This window comes from Acomys russatus, chromosome 32, assembly GCF_903995435.1.
Source record: "Acomys russatus chromosome 32, mAcoRus1.1, whole genome shotgun sequence".
NCBI lineage: Eukaryota > Metazoa > Chordata > Mammalia > Rodentia > Muridae > Acomys > Acomys russatus.
Genome location: NC_067168.1, coordinates 33,908,022 through 33,927,720, shown reverse-complemented (window position 1 = coordinate 33,927,720; position 19,699 = coordinate 33,908,022). Strand labels below are relative to the sequence as shown.

The 19,699-nt window shown below is 52.1% G+C and overlaps 1 protein-coding gene and 1 non-coding gene across 5 annotated transcripts in view; both read right to left on the bottom strand.

Annotated features, from left to right (window-relative positions):
• The window catches only part of Cacna2d2 (calcium voltage-gated channel auxiliary subunit alpha2delta 2), a 133,457-nt gene that overhangs the window by 69,136 nt on the left and 44,622 nt on the right, over window positions 1-19,699 (bottom strand). The window lies entirely within an intron of this gene.
• Window positions 16,423-16,529, bottom strand: LOC127184475 (U6 spliceosomal RNA). Its single transcript, XR_007830120.1, has one exon. It is a non-coding gene; the product is annotated as a U6 spliceosomal RNA (small nuclear RNA).

Below are 19,699 nucleotides of genomic sequence, written 5' to 3'. Positions count from 1 at the left end.
TGTTGGGGGGCGGGCTCCATACACCCCAGTGTCCCAACAGGTGACACAAAGCTTGGAGGCTGCGGTTCTTCCAAAAGTCACCCAACCTCTGAATCCCCAGTGTTCGATTGTGAGGATGGGAGTCCTTACAAGGCGACAGACAACAGCACTGCTCATGTCCTCAGAACCCTGTACTGTTGCCACCACTGCGACTGTGTTGAGGTCACCAGGCCTGAGGAAGTAATCTCAGGCCTCTCCCCGCCCTCACTCTTCTGCTAGATATGCCAGCTGAGAGCTGTCGAAAGATATCAGCTTTCCCTTGCTGAGTTCTGCCCAAGCCCAGCCCCACACCCTCAACTCTCTCCCTCCGTCTCCTGTCCTTTTTCCTAACACTTCAGTCTCAGCCCTGGAGGTGATAACAGAGGAGCCCAGACACCAGGGAGCCACTGATAGCACACAGCGACAGCTAGCTCTTTTGCTGTACACGACCCGCCGCACCGCCCCCCCTGCACACACACCCTGTCTGTGTGCAAAGGACACTCAACAAAGGCATATGCTCAATTCCCTGTTTAAGAGCAGAGCTTTGAGACCGACCTCTCCTCCCTCCACCTCTGCCTGCAGCTGTGAGCTCCCAGAGCCCTGCACGCCTCTGCCCGGCTTTCTTCCCATTCCACTACCACCCAAGGGCCTTCTACTTCCCTTAGTGCCTGCAGCTTCCCTTAGTGCCTGCATTTGAGGCCTCTCTGGTCTATTGCTGGCAGACCTTGAAACCATGCTATCCCTGCCACTCTGCCTTCCCATGTGCTCTAAATCCTGTCTAGAGCGAGAAAATGGACTGTGAGGGGTTTCTGGCATAATGAAGACAGAATCCTAGTGGCCGCTCAAGCTGCCAGCCTAGCCAGTCCCCAATCCCAAATGAACCCCTGATCTGGAGCATTTCCTAAATGGCAGGGCCCCTGGTGTCTCATGTGCTTCCAACATTCCTTTGGACCCGTTCCAGCTGCTCTGTTCCCTGGAAGGGCCCTGAGCTCAGCCCTGCGCCCAAGGGAGATCTGAATGGCACAGATCAGCAGGTGTCCCTCTCCAGAGATGAGTCATCTCCACATTGGTGTGGTTCAGAGAGCTGATTTCCAGCATGGACGCAGGAGGGGGCCCAGAGAAAGTGCAGTGCTCAGACCCTGCCAAGGGCTAGCTCCTCACCAACACCAGCCCCTAGGCTTGAGACCAGCTGGGACACCGCAGAAAGGCCAGGATGCAGGGTACCAGGCTTCAACCACAGCAAGACCACATGCCTGCTGGTTTCCTTGCTCCCAGAGAGTTATTTGGACAAATACAATAGTCCCCGCAGCAATGCTGATTCAGTGGTCCTCACTTTTATCCAGACAGCTGGTTTGATTTGAACAACGGGGCCAATGGGCAGGCACACAAGGAACTCTAAGCCATCCATGCTAGTGGGGCATTCCCGCAGGAAATGGAAGAAAGGTGCTGGGACAGAGAGGCAGACAGAGCCATGTAGGCACATCGGGAGGGAAGGAGACAGTGGCAGAGGGCCTGAAGAACACCAGGGGTGACTAAGGCAGGAGGGACACTGTATGGGGTTGCATGGAGCCCCTCAGTCCACACATCACTACAAACCTCTATCGTGTGTGTCTAGCCACTATTTTTTTTTTTTAAATGTGTTTGTACGATGTGCAAGTGTATACCTGTGGAGGCTAGAGGCCAAGCTTATCTAGGGGCAGGGGGCAGGTTCTCTCATTGCACCTGTAACTCATTGATTTGACTATATTGTCTAGCCAGCAAGTCCCAGGGATCCCCCTGTCTCTACAGGTGTCCCCAATGTTTACAAAGGTATTAGAATTTAACCTCAGATCCCCACGCTATGTGGCAGGCATTTTTACCAGCTGAGGCCTCGTCTCAGTCCTTACCTATAGTTGGGGCTTGGTACAGGTGCCTTCTTCCCTGTAAGGTATGCATGCTAGCTCTATGTTCCCTTTGGGGGGCCCCCAAACTCTCTGTCCAGCCTTTTGCTTCCTGGGGCAGCTACACAGGTGAGAAGGGCCTGCAGGGCAGAAAGACTCGGCCTCATCCCCAAATGCTAGGCACATTAAAAAAAGCTACCACAGAAGACAAAAGATCTCAGGACAAGTGGCATGGACAGAGCCCCCCATCAGGTGTATTTTACAAAGTCCCAGAGAGCCAGCAGCAGTGGGGCCAGACCTAAGCCAGTTCCTAACCTGCTCAGGGTTAGATAGGCTGAGAAGGGAGAGGGAGGAGGGAAGAGAGGAAAGGTGAAAGGTCAATGAAATAGTCCCATTGGCTTACCCTGGGGGCAGGGACTTCACACAATTGACCTCACTGATTCATGACGGATAGACGGGGAAGACAGTCCGTTCTTGTCAGCCCCATTTAACAGGCAAAGACATCATGGGCTATAGAGGTGAAGTCCCACACTAGACAGAGCCCGTCTGATGCAAAGCCCTTGCCTTAGGGCACTTTGCAGTCCTTTCCTCTGCATCTGTCTCTAAACTTGAGGGTAAGACTTTTGAGAAAGGGGGGCATAAAGGTTTGAAGGGATGAACTGGGGGTTCGACCAACTGGAAAGGAACTTGGGGCAGACACGATGATGCTGAGGAGGTGAGGGCGGGTGGGAAGCCGGCCACTCCAGAAGCGAGGGGGTCAGAGGACTGGCAGAACTAGCTGGAACCTCTAACCATGCACAGTAACCCTGGGAGGGAAAACAGGCACACACTCTTGAGCCTTCTCTCCGCAGTGAAGGTGAACGGGGCCTAATCTCTGGAAAATTAAATCAGGAAAAAAAATGGAACAAGAAAGATTTGAGATGCAGGGTTGCCTTTCTTCTGCTGGTCTCCTCAAAGGCCCAGGCTCAGCGTGGGTCCCCCCCACCCCCAGCCCCAGCCCCAACCCCACTAGGTGCTCCAGCATCCCAGCCCCCATTCTGAGCCTGCTCTCCCTGGGCAAGCAGCTGTTCCCTAAACCTTCTCCTACCACACCTCTTGGTGTCTGACAGACAGCAGCCAAGGTGGGTGTCTTAACTCTCCAGGCTCTCAAGCTTCCAGGCTCCTCATGGGGAGGGCAACAAGTGGACTACAGATGGCACACTGGAACTAGGGGACAGGCTCAAGGGGTCTGGTGTGGAAGAGGAGGAGGAGGAGGAGGGGGAGGAGGAGGGGGAGGAGGAGGATCTGTGTCAACTGCTAGGTTGGGCGGGGCTAGAGATTAGGGAGGCCATAAGTGAGGGCCCATAGGTTGCCCCACGGTAAGGAGAGTGGAGGGCAGGCAATGAGCAGTCTAAGACCCCTAAGCCAGGCATAGTAGAGCCAGAGTGAGGCCCCTGGCCTCATCTCCAGTGGGCTGCTTAGCCAGGCCCCTGCCTTCATCACGATTCATGACACTCCACTGATCACCCCCGACAGATTTGGCACAGGCCCCGCCTTGTTGGGACTAAGAGGGTGCCCCACAAAAGGCACACCAACACCCTAATGCAGGGTGTTCTGTACTAGGTTGCATCTGTGATTGAGAACTCCCCAGGCAGCTTCGCCTGCCAGGGACAGAACTTAGAGTAAGGCAAGGGCCAGGGGCCACTGGAGCCCGCAGAACACAGTCAGTGCCACTCGGTCCCAGACTTCCTCCCTTGCTCATATATGTCAGTTGCCACCAGCCCATGGTGGGTTGCTTCCATGGTGAGTCAGCTATGTATGGCATACTGTCACAATCAGGGTTTGTATACTGGTTGTCACACTGTTAATAATTCACCTTCATACTGCGGAGCAATTGCCTGGGGGACACTCCATTTAGAGGGGATCACAGGCAGGCTGTCGCAATCCAGTCTTGCTTAGGTACAGCGGAGGGCTTTTGGCAATAGGCGATACCGTTCTTGGCCCTGTCCTATCTGTGCGGCCCACATTTCCGAGGGGGCACTCCACATCGGTGGCATACTCTGTGTAAGCCTGGGCAGGGGAGAAGGACCCCATGGCTCTCTGGTTTGAGCCCTAAGAGGCAGCTTCTAAGAGCTTTCACAGGCGAGCTCCCTCACCCCTTCACAAAACTCAAGGAGGGGGGAGGGATAAAGTCCCCCCAACCACCCCCAGCAACGCCTCCCTGTTTTTAAAGTTAAAGTTTAGTTGACTGTCATCCATTACTGCAATTAGTACATTATGTCTAATTATGCAATTAGTGTAAAAAGTGCACTTGCCGCTGAGAATGGGAAATTACGCTGCCTCGTTACGCTGTAAAATCCATGTCATAAAAAGGCTCAATCTCTTGTTTTTCAAGAGACACAAAACCCAACACAAGACAATAAACCAAAAAAAAAAAAAAAAATCTTCCCAGCCAGGCTGGGCCAGTCTGAGACAACGTCCCCAAGGTGGTTCTAGGAAGGTCTCTCTCCCTGGAAGTCCTGCCCCTGCCCTCCATACAAGCACAGGAAGCAGAGCCCATTCCTGGGCGTGGCTTTGCCTTTGCTCCTCTGAAACAAACGTGGCTTTCTAACTGGACTTACGGATTTGTTCGATTTGTTCGGCTTATTTCTTCTTTGAGACAGGGTCCTTGCTACTTTGTAGCACAGGCTGCCCTCTGACTGCTTTAGCCTCGCAAGCGCTGACATCACAGGCGTTTAGCACCACACCAATCCCACACTGACTTTAAAGCTCTGGTACACCGAGGTCTGTCTCTCATGTGGGAACAGTCTTGGCTTCCTCCACCACCAAGTTCCAAGACGAGAGGCCCTCTCTCCAGAGTTCCCAAGGGTAGTAAGAACAGAGGAACATATCCCATCTCAGGACAATTAAAGGAATTTTCTTACGTCCAGGATTCCCAAATCTTGGAAGCACTGCGTAGAGTGTAATGAGTTCCCTGACTTGCAAGCCCAGGCATCAAGGAAGCTAAGATATCACCTAGTGTCACCCAACACAATGGCTTGGCCCCAGGCTGCCATAGTTACATGTATCCCCATAGTCATATGCCTATGTGACACTCTGTGTGTGACTAAATTTTACCTACAGTCTAGCGCTCTTAGTACTGAGGGTATGTGTTGGGACAGCAGGGGATGAGAGAAATTTGAAAACAATAGTCATTTTTACTTTATGTGTATGGTGTCTTACTTGCACGTATGTCTGTATACCATGTGTGTGCCTGGTGCCCACAGAGGCCAGAAAAGAATGAGCCCCTGGAACTAGAGTTGCAGATGATTGTAAACTGTCATGTGGGTTCTGGGAATCGAACCCAGGTCCGTTGAAAGAGTGACAAGTACTCTTAACCACTGAGCCATCTCTCCAGCCCAGAGAGAGGAATTTTATGGCTCTCCCTACTACAAAGACAACAATCCCTCCCAGATGGCCCAGTCTATCGGGGATGGGGAGAAAGTATACTTTAGTGTATTTCAATACAAATTCTAATTGGCCAAAGCCACTCATGACCCATATTTAAGGCCACAGAGCATAGCTCTAGTACGGGCCACGTAACGCCTGCTAAGGAAGACCTGGTTAGCACCCCTGAGCCCTTACCTCCAAGCTCCCACCATTCTTTGATTCGGAATTCTCCTCTGGGCCTGGAGGTAGATGACGCAGTGATATGAAAAGAAATATCATCACGGCAGATATCTGCCCCTAAGCTCAAGGGGAAGATGTGTCATCCTGCCATTACCACTACCTAGATCATACATGTTCACAAGCAGAGAACCTCAAACACACACACTTCAGCATCCCCAGAACATGGGTCCAGCAGCAGAGACCGTGCAGCTGCATACCTACTTGCAGTGTGCATGCTTCTGGCTGGAGTGTGCTGAGATGCCAAGAAGGTAGCTGGGGTATAGAAGGAAGGGATTCAGACCCCGCTAGGGGGACACCTGTTGTCTAAACTCAGTAAAGGGGTCCCTTGAAGAGCCAGATGGAGCGTTGAAGAGCTGGAAAAATAGCTCTGACCCAGCCCAGTCACATGACCAACTGCCAGGAAGACTCTCAACACCCTCTGTCTTCCACATTTGACTTTGGAAAAACAAGCCCCCCCCCAACCCCGTCCCCCGAAATGAACCAAACTGTAGGCAAGATCCAGGGGCCCCTAGCTCACGCTCCCCTCCCTGAGCTGGGAGCTGCCGGCTGGCGAGGCAGCTGGGCGGGAAGCTGTGCCCAGCATACCAGCTGGCACGGGGGAGTGCGAGTAAACATACCCGCACTTTCCCAACTCATGGAAGTCGCGGGTGGCGGCCGGCTGGTGTGGGTGCCCGTGTTTATGTGAAACAGATTGTTTCTGTCGGCATCTGTGGCCCCTTGCCACCCACCCTGGCTGCACTCCCTCCTATTGCCTTCCCACCCAGTTGGCTCGCGTTTTCTTCCCACGGGAATTCTATCAGCTACAGAAAGACAATGGCAGTGATGATAAGGCCCTCCCCCTCATGTAGGTCCCCCCCAGGGCTTGGTATATAGCCCCAAGTCCCCTTAACAATCCCATGGTTACACCCATTTTACAGCTGAGGAAACCAAGAGTCTAGGAGCCAGAGAATTCACCCAGAAACTATGAAAGGATGCCTCCATGGCAGGGACTTCTCAGAACTGTCATCATTACTAGCCTCTGGGTGCATCGCTGTTCTCCTGTCTGACAGACAAGTCAGATCTGCTCTGTATACCCTCATTCACTTCCTTGTGTGGCCTTGTCCCAGCTTGTCTTTGGATGAGGACCTCGCCCTCAGAGGAAACAATCAGCTTTCTCCCACTGACAGCCCTAGGAGAGACTGGGCCCCAGGACTGCCTTGTTGCTTGCTCTTTTTAATCCTTTCTCTTCTCTGCCTCGTTCTTGGGTGGGTGGGTGGGTCTATAAAATGGACTGGAGTAAGGCCTCTCTATGACCCCCTTAGGTTGGCAGGGGTCTGGGGCCCAGGGTAGGCAGATGCTCAGTGTGCCCTTGGTGGACTGGGGAGGCTTCTAATTAGTTTAGAGATCCAAGATGTGACCTCATCCAAAATGATGGCTCTGAGAAGCCCCTTGGCTATACAGATCTCAACAGAGATGTCTGTTTCTCGTCCCCTAAAGTGAGCAAAAATTCATGTCTGTAAATCTCTCATGGGATGGGTTGGAGACTTGGCCTGAAGCATGGTTGTAGAGGCCAGAGACCAAAGGACAGAACCTGCTTCCTCTGCCTGCATGACTTCCATTTCCCTGGGACAACCTAGCACGGAGGGGGCATAGTGGTCCAGGGGCCGGGGCAGGTCCCTCGGGGACTCCAGAGTGGTTAGAAGCAAACCTTGCTCGGAAAGGGCCCTAGTTGGGTTTCTTTTTCATACTCCATCATAACTGGTGACAAGGCTGGCTGGCATGTCATCTTACAGATGAAGAAACTGAGGTGGCACGGGGGCCAGAGCCTATCCCATGTACCTATTATGCCCTAGAATGTTTAGACACATGAGTCTGAATCCCAGCCCTTCTCTTTATGAGGTACAACCCTTTCCCCTCAGCCTGCCTGTTCTGAACATTCCTCAAAGATTGATGGTCAAAATGTAGGGTGCTGCAGGTTTCTTTGGGGGGGGGGTGTCTCCTTCCAGGGTCGCTGCCAAGGTCCTGGGTGCCTTCTTTCTGGTTTCAAAAGCTATCCTTTATTGCTAAGACTTACTGCTAAAGGTGTTGCCAGACAATGACAGCATTAATAATGCCCTTTGTCACGAGAGGGGCTGCCCAATTTTGTGGAAACATGACATATTCACATGATAACAGTGGGATGAGGCAGAGATGGCAGTAAGCGTCAGTGTGGGTGCAGCCCCCCACACTGTACTGAGACCTCTCTGGGGTAAGTAAGGCCACCCCCAAGTTCTTGTTCTGTACCTCTCCTCCTGTCACGTACAACACTGGAGAGGCTCCTGGCAGGAATAAGGAGGTGGCATCGTCAACGGTGGCTTCTGAGCCAGGTCCCAGGGCACACAGGCTTGTCTCCCCAGTCCTGGATGGAGGTTTATCACAAGGCCCAAGTCTGGGGCAACAATAAAGCAGTGGGCACCGGAGCCAAGCTGGAGCTGCCCACGTGAAGGGAACGGGTGTGCAGGAACCCTCGTGCCCGAGCCATCTTGTTTACTTCCTCTGTCAGTATCTCCCAGCTCCATCTTACTCCCTCCCCTAGTTTTTTCATTTTTCTTTCTTTCCTACTTTCAGTTTATAGCTCTTCTTGAGTTTTATGTATCCTTGTAAGTGCCTTTACATCTTCCGCAGAACAAGTTGAAAGCATAAATAAACTAACGGGGCCCAGAGTCTGCAGCCTTGTGTACATGCCAGAGATATGCTGAGGACAGGTATGTATTGAGGCAAGAGTGCTCTCAGGACACACACACACACACGCACACACACACACATCGGGGCCAGAAGCCCAGAGGGGGGCTGGTGCTTACTCTTATCACTCATAGCCTTTTTAAGCCTTCACAGGAAGCCCCTTACTCCGGATCTGAAAAATGCTGGTGGTCATTACTCAAAGATTTCCTGAGCCAGGGAGAGTGAGCTGCAGACCCTGCCTGATAGGTATTCTTCAGCGGGCCTTGGTCCTTCTCTGCACCTCGGTCTCCCCTTATTTCACTCCTGGGGGAAGAGGGAGAATGCGCGACACCTGCGGCTCCAGTTTCCCTCTCTACGAACACAAGAACTCCAGCAACCGCACAAGCCAGCATTTTACCTTCCATGGGCCTGAGCAGTGTTTGCCATGCAAACCAACTGTGCAAACAGGGCCGACAGCCTGACATGCTGGCAAACACTGTCAGGCCCTTAGCCTGAATGGTCATGAACTTCTAAATGAGTGTGCTGTACTCAGGAGAACAGATGCTATGCTTGGGCCCCCATTCCATGTGGGCCGCCTCCTCGCCCAGCTTTGGGGGACTGTTAAATGGAGTTGGTGATTGTTGCAGGAATATTGGCAGGGCCTCTGTTCTAGCCACTCACTCTATCAAGCCCACACGAGCCCCTGTTGCTGTCCCTTCTCCATAGATGGGACAACTGATGCACAGACAGTAATCGCCTCAGACCGTGAGGAGACTCTGGCACAGACCCAGCCCTAGGTCCCCAACAACTAGTCTTCAGGAAACCATTCAATTGCTCCCTTGGCCAGCATTTACCTGGGCGACTTGTCTCGGGGCTATGAAAGCCATGGCTGGCAGTAACTGTGTCCTGAGTTTGCAAGTCCATCCTGTTTTGAACATCCTGCGGAGAACTGCTGTTAGAGACAGCTGAATGAATGAGCAACAGGAAGCCAACCGTCTCATGTTAAAGAGTCCTCGTTCATCTGCACGAGGCTGCCCATTTAGATCGACTCAGGGCATCAGCAGAAGCCCTGGTCTGCTTGATGGCTCCTCCTATGGGCCTCAGGGGACTACTGCACATATTCTGGGCTGAGACTCAGAGCTAGTGACTCCTGAAGTTTTCCCAGAGGCTACTGTGGGAAAACCTGTTCTTAGACAAGGCCAAGTGGAAGCTTCCGGAACGGGGGGGGGGGGGGGTCCAAGATGGGGAGGGACATTTTTGTCTCCTACCCCTTGCTGAGACCTGGCACATGGGGGTGTCTGCTATCGCAAGTTCTCTGGGGGCTTATGGGTTATTAGGCGGACTTGGGGCTACAGGCCTGAGTCCCCCACACATGCTGTGACTTATCTCCTTCCATTTTCTCATGGCCTAGACATCTGACAGGTCTTAGCAGTGACAGAGCCTAGGGCTCCCACATCCTCTGTTCAGCAATCTCCAGCCGGAGGGAGGAAGGCCTGAGCTTCTAGCTCCGTCAAGGACTCCCTGGGCAAGGAGGTGGCAATGACGCCAAGAGGACAAGAGTGGAACAAATTGCCCCAATTATGTAAGGCAGCCCTATTTCCTCCTCAGCACACGCAGGAGAACGGACAGCTGTGTTCTTCCTTACCTCACTCCCACTGGGCATGCTGGGAGACCCTCTAAAGTACCCACTAAGAGATGTGCTAAGTAGGATCTGTGGCCTAGGCTTCCTAGGAGTGCTCAGGAGGGCTCTGGGCTGGACTCAGCCATTCGGTTTTCCTGCCTGTACTCTGGAATGGGCGGCGCCCTACCCTCTTGCCTCTGCCACCAGAGGACCCTGGCTCCTCCAGGATCTAGCTGTAGTCTTGTCTACCACACCCCCAACAGGAGTACTGCCCAGGACTGCTCTCAGCACCTCTCCTGCTCACTCTCTAGGACCAGGGTAAGAGACAGACTAGCTGTGTCCTCTGCAGGGCATAAAGACTGTCCTGAGCTACAGTCACCACTTCCCATCCTAGGACTAGAGAGGTCCCAAGCTGAGGTCCCAAGGTAGTGACCACAGTCCTGACTCTTTACTCTTCCCCAGCATAACCTAGACAGTCCCCACATAGGCCCCTCTGCCAGTTAGACCCGGTATATCCTGCCCTGGAGGAGGTTCTGCAGAGCAGGCCGGGATGCCCTTCCTGTACAGTATATTCTCAACAAGGCTCAATGGAGCCCAGGTTATCTGCTCTTTATGGTTATAATCCTGGCAGGTTTAGTGCTGCTAAACTGCAAAGTTATTTCCACCATAAAAGCAGATAATGGAGGATCCAGTGTGTGTGTGTGTGTGTGTGTGTGTGTGTGTGTGTGTGTGTGTGTACACAAATGTGCATGCGAGCTTGTGCACAGGCATGGCTATTACCCATACGTTGAAGGGCGCACCCATGTGGGTGGTACCTAGTAGTGTGTACACACTTTTGTGTACAACAGAATGATGATTTCCAATGGAAAATACATGTCAAACTAATGTCCCACTTAATATGTGTCCTCAGGTGCTTGAAAGACCCAGTATGCATATCCTCTAAGTACATATGTGTCATGGTATGCATGTGTCCAGGCTTATATGTGCTGGGGAAAGACGTCAATGAATAAGAGGAGAGGAATCCTTCCATGGACAAAGCCTCAAGTCCCGGGAGTCTTTCTGTAGGTCCCAGTAGGCCACTTTCCCTTCTGCGCACTGTCTTAGGGATTAGAGCTCTTCACTTGCCACTTGTTCAGCCCTAGGCAACTAAGTCAGACCCTTCCACTAAGGATGTAAGGATGCCAGGCTGCAACAGAGCCCTATCACAGAATCTCTGGGGCGGGGACACAATAAAAGCATCCTCCACCCCCATTTCCAACAGGAGTATCTAGAAACAGCATGGAAATTACTGATACCCACCCCCTCCCACCCCTGTGCTGCGCAGGTGGTGGGCTAGAGAAAACCACCTTTCTCTGAACACTATAAATAAGGACCATTTCCCCCCCTGAAGCAGAGCCCTCCGTAGTCTACAGCTTAGAAGAGGCTTTGTCTCAACAGCAGATGTCACTGAACTCCATATATAGACTTGATGAAGTCCAGTGTGTACTTTTAAAGACTCTGAGGCCTCACCAAGGGCTTCAGCATCTGATTAAGAAAAAGCCCCCAGCAACTCATGACAAGGCTGGACCTTACACCATGCAATGAGCCCGGATGATGCTATCCAAGGTAGGTAGGCAGGCAGGATGAGGGCACAGGAATCAGGTCCATATGTTGCTAGTGCCCAGCGAATGGACTAACAAATTAGCACGTCTCCCTTCTAAAAGGTGATGAATGAGCAGCAGGCCAGGAGAGCTGGGGGATGGGCCGCCTCCCCCACAGTGTGTCTTAGGCTCAGCCCTGTCTGGTTTTTCTGGGGTGCTCAGCTCTGTCACGCTGAGAGGGAGATATGAGTTGGGGCGTAGAGGCTGACTACAGGCTATGGGCGGGTGGAAGACAGAAAGGGCAGCCCAGCCCAGGCCGTGACCCTGTAGAACTAAAGGAAGGCTCTATCTGTGGACTGTGGTCCTGCTGTATGAAAGGCATCTTTAAGAAGGTAGGGAAGGGCTGCAGAGATAGCTCAGTGGTTAAGAGCACTGTCTGCTCTTCCAAAGGTCCTGAGTTCAATTCCCAGCAACCACATGGTGGCTCACAACCATCTATGATGAGATCTGGTGCCCTTTTCTGGCCTGCAGATGTACATGCAGGCAGAACAGTGTATACATAATAAATAAATAAATAAAATTATATATAAAAAAAGGTAGAGAAGAGGGAAACACAGCCCTCCTCAGACCTCCTTTAGATTGCTCCCAACACATACTGTGTGGCCTTGAAGGGGAAAGCAGGCAAATAGGAGAGCCTAGTCCCAAATCATGATCCCCACATTTCCTACATAACACCTTGAGACTCGGGGACAGATAAATGAAGGGGTAGGGGGGGAGCCCTGATGCTGGGTCCTGGGGTCTGTTCACACACTGGAGCGGCTTCTCCTACACAGTGACAGGGCTGCAGCTTCTCCAGGGCAGAGACCACAGAGGAGACATATAGGTGGAAGCACGGGCTGCACGCAGGGGAAGGAACAGCTTCTGGAGATCTTAAGTCCGCATACAGAAGCGGGTGGAGCAGAAGTAGACGCCCTGGTCTCAGCTAGTCTTCTAGCTTGGTTAAGGGTTGGGGCTGAATGGTCATTTCTGAGCTGAGGGTCCAGTGCCTGTCCCTTGGTCATCACAATCTTCCTTTATGCACCTGAAATGGGGCAGGACTTAACACATCCTGTGATAGGAGACTATACGAGTCCTTTTGAGAGGCCCTGGCCGGGGGCTGGCAGCTTCAACCCAGGACTCCAGCTGTCTGTGGGCTCTTTGTGCAAACAGCTCCAAGCCCCTGCCTGCACCCTCACCTCCTGCCTGCCCGCCTGCCCGCCCCGTGTAAACAGAACCCGCCCGCTCTCTCCCAGGGGCTGCTAATTCCTCACCAGAACTGCTCGGACGTGAAATTGGAGTGAGACAATGTGTGTTTAAGGAAATGAATCTCGAATCTTAAGAGGCTCGGGAAGCCCGCCCTGCACCCCCATCACCTCACCCACCCACCCACCCAGAGCTGGGAAAGGCACACTTGGCATCCAGGAAGAGAAAGGCGGAGGTGACATCCAGTGCCAAATTAACAGCCGCCACAGCCAAATATTGTACTTGCTTTCCAATCTTCTTTTATTTTTTGAAAGAAAAGGCTTTTACAAAGTGAAAGAGGCTGTTGGAACACTAAGGCTGATGATGGTTTTTAACTGGCATGCCAGCCTGCGCATGCCTGGCTTGGAGCTCTCCTTTTCTCTTGCATGCCAATGCTGCTCTACACACGGCCATACCCATAAGGCGCTAGCCCTTAGGTTCCTGCCCTTCCACACCAGCTGCAGGCGGATGCTGCAGGGGTATGTGGCCACTGTGGCAAATACAGACATGGAATCCACCTAAGAGCTGTCGTCAGACCTGCACGGGGCTCTTTCAAACAAGAAATGTGCCTGGCGCGCTCAAATCTGCCTTGTTCGCAAGGCCTCAACAAAAGGAACCCATCCATGGCCTTGGCAAGAGCTCTTTGTGTTTGGTTTTTCGAGACAAGGTCTCTCTGTGTTAGCCTTGGCTGTCCTGGAGTCGTTTTGTAGACCAGGCTGGCCTCGAACTCACAGCAATCTGCCTGCCTCTGTCACCTGAGTGCTGGGATTAAAAGCATGTGCCACCACGCCCAGCCGGCAAGGGCTCTTTGACTAAACCCTGGTGGCCCCCAATGTCTCTACCATGGACAGTCACCTGCCTGAGGTGGCCCCATCATCACTGTTCTTTCCATCAGGGTCTTTTTCTAAGCCCTGTCCCCTGGCTGCCTAATGGCTCTTTACTCTTTGGTCACTTTGTTGAACAAATGTTACTAGTTCCAGTCTCCTGAATCCAGCCTGGCCCCCATCTGCCATTAACTAATTAACCCACCGAGAGCAGGCTGAGCAGACTCCCTCACTTGCCCCCTACACACTATTTCCTTCCCCATCTCCTTGCCCAAAAACTCAGAAAACCTTTATTCTTTGAGTCAGGGTCTTTGTTTATAGCTCAGGCTAGCCTGGAGCACAACACCCTATCTCTGTCCCCCTTCCCCAGGCCTCACCCCCATTCCTGGGATTACAGGCTTGCGTCACCGGTTCCTCAGACCCAGGCTGCTCTTGGCCTTGGTTTGCCTAAATGGTGAGGCTCCCAGCTGGACAGCAATGAAGCTTGGCTCTGACCCATGTGTGTGCAGCCCACAGCTCACCCACATGCTCCAGTGCCACTCAGATCTCACTGTATCCTGCGAACTGGAGGCTTGGCAGTGCCCCCATTAAAATGTGTGGCCCTGGCTGAGGACCCTAGGGGCTCACCTGAGGCCTCAGATCTGGGAGGAGACAATCCAGGGCTGGGGCAGGAGTTAAATCACTCTCATTCCACCTATGCCAAGGGCATTGCTGCTGAATACTTACTCACCTTTGACTCTTTCCCTAGGCCATGCCTGAGTAGAAGGGAGCATCCGCCCCATTGTGCTCTGGGTAATGTACAAGAGGACAAAGGCTTGGTCCCCCTGCCCTCATCTAGGGACATCTCTGAGGGGGTCAGTCCATTCTAGGTGGAACCAATCTAGGCTTTGGTCAAGAGTGCATCACAGGCAAACCTATTGAGTTATCCAATCAGCCCTGCTTTGTCTGCCAGGCAAGTAAACTGTGCGCACCATCTCCACTCCAGGTTCTGACTCCAGGGAACTGGCCCCATCCATAGCTGATGCCAGGGAAGGTCCAAGGGAGCAGATTCTATAGTCGGCACAGTCCAGCTGTCAAAGAGAACCTCACTGTGGAGGTAGGTAGGGCTTGTGACAAGCACAACTGATCAAATGCTCAGCCATCACGAACCGAGGTGGGGTATGTACAAACGGGTGCAGTATTTCAGGCAGTTGAGCGGCTCAGGGACGTATAATTATTAGGACTATGAAATGGGATAGCTGTTGCTGTAGGCTATTGGTACTTTGGAGAGACAATCAAAGCCTGAGTGCGATTAATCACGAATTTAAGGTGAAATGTGAAAGTCAGAAGCCCCTTTGGCTGGATATAAAAAGATTCTCTCATCTCTTGCAGCCAGAGGCAGAGGAGCTGAGGGTCAGGCACAGGGCTTAATTATAAGAGCCAAGGATCCCGAGGTGGGGGGCAGTTACCACCACAATCCCAGCAGGTTGGTGACACAACGGCCAGGACCCTGATTGGAGCCCTGAGTCGTGGGATGGGGACATCTGGGTCACTGCACTTGGGAACCTTGAGGTCTCATAAACTCTGAGCCTATAGAAGAGACACCCCAACCATCCCACTAAAAGCTGAAAGTTCCCTTGATGGATTGGTTGGGAAGGCCTCCTGGTTCATGTCTGAGAGTTCATTTCCAAGGACTATGACCTGAGGCAAAGGCTCTGCTCTCTCACTCTGACCCTCCTTTCCACACATCACTGCGTGCCCAACACCAAACCCTCCCTCTCAGCCGCACCATCAGGTCTTTGTCCATACTTCACCGGTAGTGCTCTTCTCTCGACCCCACCTTCCTCCAAAGCCTTTCCCACCTTATCCCACCAGGTTCTCTTAGCCTCTCTGTGATGACATAGACACGTGTATGTCTGCACGTGCGCACGCGCACACGTGCACACACACACACAGTCTATAGCATGTTACCTGCTTTGGTCTCTTGACATTCAAATATCACCTGAACAGGGCAGAGCCACTGGACTGCCAAGCCCTAGGTCAGTTTACAGAGCCTCACGTAGGCCTACTATGGGGCCATGGGGCCTTTACACCCCTACCCTAGGCCCGTGTTTCATATTTCCCAGCCCCAATCTAAGGCCACACTCCTTTCAGAGAGGTTTTACAGGCAAGGAAAACAAAACTCTAAGTATATAATTCATCTGTCTATGGTCTCTGGAAAAGAGGATTGACAGTCTGTCTCACGATGATGATGATGACGATGACGATGATGACTACAATGGCAATTCTTCCTTTTCTTCTTTTCCTTCTGTAATGAATACTGGATCTATGGCCTTGTGTGTGCATGACAAAGGTTCTACCACTGAGCCATATAGCCTTAGTTCTCTGGGGGTTTTTTTGTTTGTTTGTTTGTTTGTTTGTTTGTTTGAGACAAGGTTTCTCTGTGTAGCTTTGGCTGTCCTGGAGTCACTTTGTAGACCAGGCTGGCCTCGAACTCACAGCAATCTGCCTGCCTCTCCTCCCGAGTGCTGGGATTAAAGGTGTGCGCCATCACCGCCCGGCCTCTGTTTTGTTTTGTTTTAGATTTTTTTTTCCCCCTCCAAGACAGGGTTTCTCTGTGTAGCTCTCTGTCTGTCCTGAAACTCAATCTGTAGACCAGGCTGGCCTCAAATTCAAGGATCCACCTGCCTCTGCCTCCTGAGTGCGGAGATTAAAGGTGTGCACCACCATGCCTGGCGCTAATTATTTTTATGTATAGCCTTGGCTGTCCTGGACTTGCTTTGTAGACCAGGTTGGCCTCAAACTCATGAAGATTCACCTGCCTCTGCCTCTGGAGTGCTGGGATTAAAGGTGTGCACCACCATGCTTAGCAGGATTTTCTTTCTTTCTCTCTTTCGTTCTTTTTTTTTTTTTTAAATATGGAACGCTTCACTAATTTGCGTGTCATCCTTGCGCAGGGGCCATGCTAATCTTCTCTGTATCGTTCCAATTTTAGTATATGTGCTGCTGAAGCGAGCACTTTTTTTTTTTTTTTAAAGACTCTGTCTCTTTAAGTTGCCCAGGCTGGCCTTGAACTTGTGATTCTCTTGTCTCAGCTTCTTGAGTAGCTGGGATTATAGGCCTGAGTCACCAGGTCTAGCTCTCTGTATCTTTCTGATTCTTATCCCCATGATTTCTGCAACTGCTGGTGGAGCAAGCCAGCGGGCTGGCAAGAGGCTCTGGCACCTTAGGGGAATTAGCTCCATTGGGTTGGAGAGATGGGATGTATTTCATGGAGCAAGTCTAGACAGGCAGGGGTACATGGAAAAGCGCTACAGAAACAGGGAACTGGAGGACAGTTGTGAGCTGGGGGTGAGTAAGGAGCCCTGGTTTGGGGTGATGAGTGAGGGTAGGGAGGTGTGACCTGTGTGAAGGTTGTGGTGGACACACAGCAGGTTTGGGGCCTACATCTGTTTCATAGCCTTTCCCTTCCCCGTATCCATTCCCCCCACCCCCAGGTTCCGGTGCCTGCGCTGAATGGCCAATGAGGCCATCTGATTGGCTCATCAAGGGCAAATAATAGCTTTTGCTGAATTCAGCTGCAGCCAATCAGAGGCAATCAAGCACACAAGAGGCCTGATGGGCCATACGGGCGGGCGCACCCACAGGCACCAGTGGCTGGCCCCTCTGCCTGGCAGTGGAACCCTCCCCCAACCCTCCTGTGTCTGAGAACCAGGGTGGGAGGTGGAAGGAACTCTGTCCAGGAGGTCTCAGAAAAGGAAGAGCAAGGGGCACAGGTGGACTCCCGAGCACGAACTAGGTACCTGCTGTGTACTGAGAGCTAGAAAAGCTGTTAGCTGCTGGGGGGCAACGTGGGAAGAAGGCACTTCCTAGTCCGGCACAAGGCAGCCTGGCTCACAGGCTCCACAACAGCCTCCCAGAATATGTCCAGCAGCATCTGTATAGAGTCTTTGCCTCTTCCCTGAGGAGAGTGGAGCCTCCAATCAGGCCCCGGGAAAGCAATTTTTCAATCTTCAACTGCAAACACTAATACCGCTGAAGCTAATTTTACAGATTTCTACTTCCAGGCCTCGCCTTTGTCCCAGAATCCCTTAGCCAGGGAGATTAGCAGTTTAGAGACTGGGGGGGGGGGGGGTATTTTAAAATTCAGCATAAAATGCTCTCTTAGACTCAGTGAGCTAAAAAAAAATTTTTTTTTTTTTTTTAAATTTGGAAAAGAGCCCGTAATGAGGGAGGAGCCAGGTCTAGTTCCTGCTAGGGGTGAGCTACTAGTGGGAGGAGAAATGCTTTCAGAACCCTTGGACCAGCCTCTGTGCTGTGGTTCATATCTGCAGCTGTGGATGGGTGACCTGTATGCTTGCTGGCAGCACTCTCAGGCCCTCTGCCTCAGCTCTGCATGTGCCCCCTTTGAAGCCTCTGGTCTCCCTGACTCCAGCCCAGAAGCCTTTCCAGCTGCAAAGACAGGCTTTGGCACCAGGGCTAGGACAGCCGATGACCTGCTGCCCATTTTGCCAATGAGGTTGATTCCACTCCAAAGGAGACCCTCTCTGGCCCTCAGTTTCCCTGTTAAGTCGGAGTTCAAAGCCCCTGGCCACGTGTCCATCCAGGGCACATTAAGTTCAGAAGTGGATACCGTCTGGCCTAACGGGCCCCAAGCCTCACCCCCAGGGCCCCTTGCCAACACAGATAGGCACAGGATGCTCTCGGCGGAACTCATTCTGCGAGCACCCCTCTATTGCATCGCTTGCAGATGAACATAATCATTCCACTCTCCGGGGGCCACAAGCTCAGAAACATCCTAATGAAAAATAAATGTATTTACAGGGAGACGTCAAAGCCGCCAGGACGAGTCAAAGTAATATGCCTGCGACTGGCACGCGGACTTTTATTTCTTCCCCCTCCACGCTCCAGAGCTGCTCCTGCGGTGTGGAGAGATAAATATTTTAAATAGCGACACTTTGGCAATGCACGGTTATGCAAGACAAGGAATAATTAGAAAATAAATTACTTTTTAAAAAAACACGCGTTACAAACATCGGGCGCATCAGATTACTGCTTTATGCAGGCCGAGGCAGAGTGGTTTGAGGAGGCCAGCGCAGCAAGGACCTCGGGGAAGATCTTAGTCTGTCCCCCCAAAAGCCCCCAGATGGAGCAGCTCTTCCCCGCCCGCCCGGCTCTGGGAGGCTCCCAGAATTGAGCTGAAGACCACACTTGGCAGCTTCCAGAAAATCTCGGCGATGGAAAGGCTTCCTCCGGCGTCTCACCAGCAGTAGGCACGGACTAAAAATAGTTTAATCTCCTTGAAAGCAAAAGGAGCAATCAGCAAAACAGACACTCGGGCCTGCATGCCCCACTCCTCTCCGTGCTCCGCTCCATCCATCCCAGCCCGTCCCCAGCGCCAAGCACCATCAACTTTTGACAGATTCCAGGAGGGCAGGTGTCCATTCACCCTTCCCACCATTGCCACTTCCTCTTGTCACCAGCCCAGCATGTCACCCCAGCAAAGAACCAGGGCACATAGTATTAACCTTGCTTTCCAGATGAAGAAACTGAGGCACGGCGAGATGTGCTCAGCAGAGAAGGTCGTGCGCAAAGGAGAAGGGGCTTGGCGGACAGGAGGTGGTGGCCTTTAATTAGTACTGAACCAACAACGTCCCCCATGGATAGTTCCCACAAAACGAAGGGCAAGAAAAGGCCAGGGCTTACTGGGTTGGGGGAGGGGAGAAGTTCACACGATGGGCCAGCTCCCTTCATGGCTGACTGCATCTGTCACACAGATGTATTTTTACCTACTGCAACAGGCACAACAGTTTGACTTCATCATTTTCACCCACTGACCTGGGATGGGATCTGACCCCAGCTCGCTGTGTGACTGAGAGCCTAGGCATCTTAGGCCTCTCTGGACCTCAGTTCCCCAGAAGGAAAATTCCCCAATGTCATGCCTGCTTAGGACTCATCAGGACCCCGGCTGTCCTCCTAGGCCTGCACTTACATCTCTTCTTCCTCATTCAGTCCCATTTATTGTGACTCTGTCCTCCTGCCTTCCTCCATGGCTAACCACTCCAGGCAAGGAACGCCGAGCATGCAGTGAGTTCTATATTGCTAGCCAATTTTGCAGGAGAAAAACAAAAAACCAAAAACAAACAAACAAACAAACAAAAAACGGGAAGAGAAAGTTCAGATATTCAA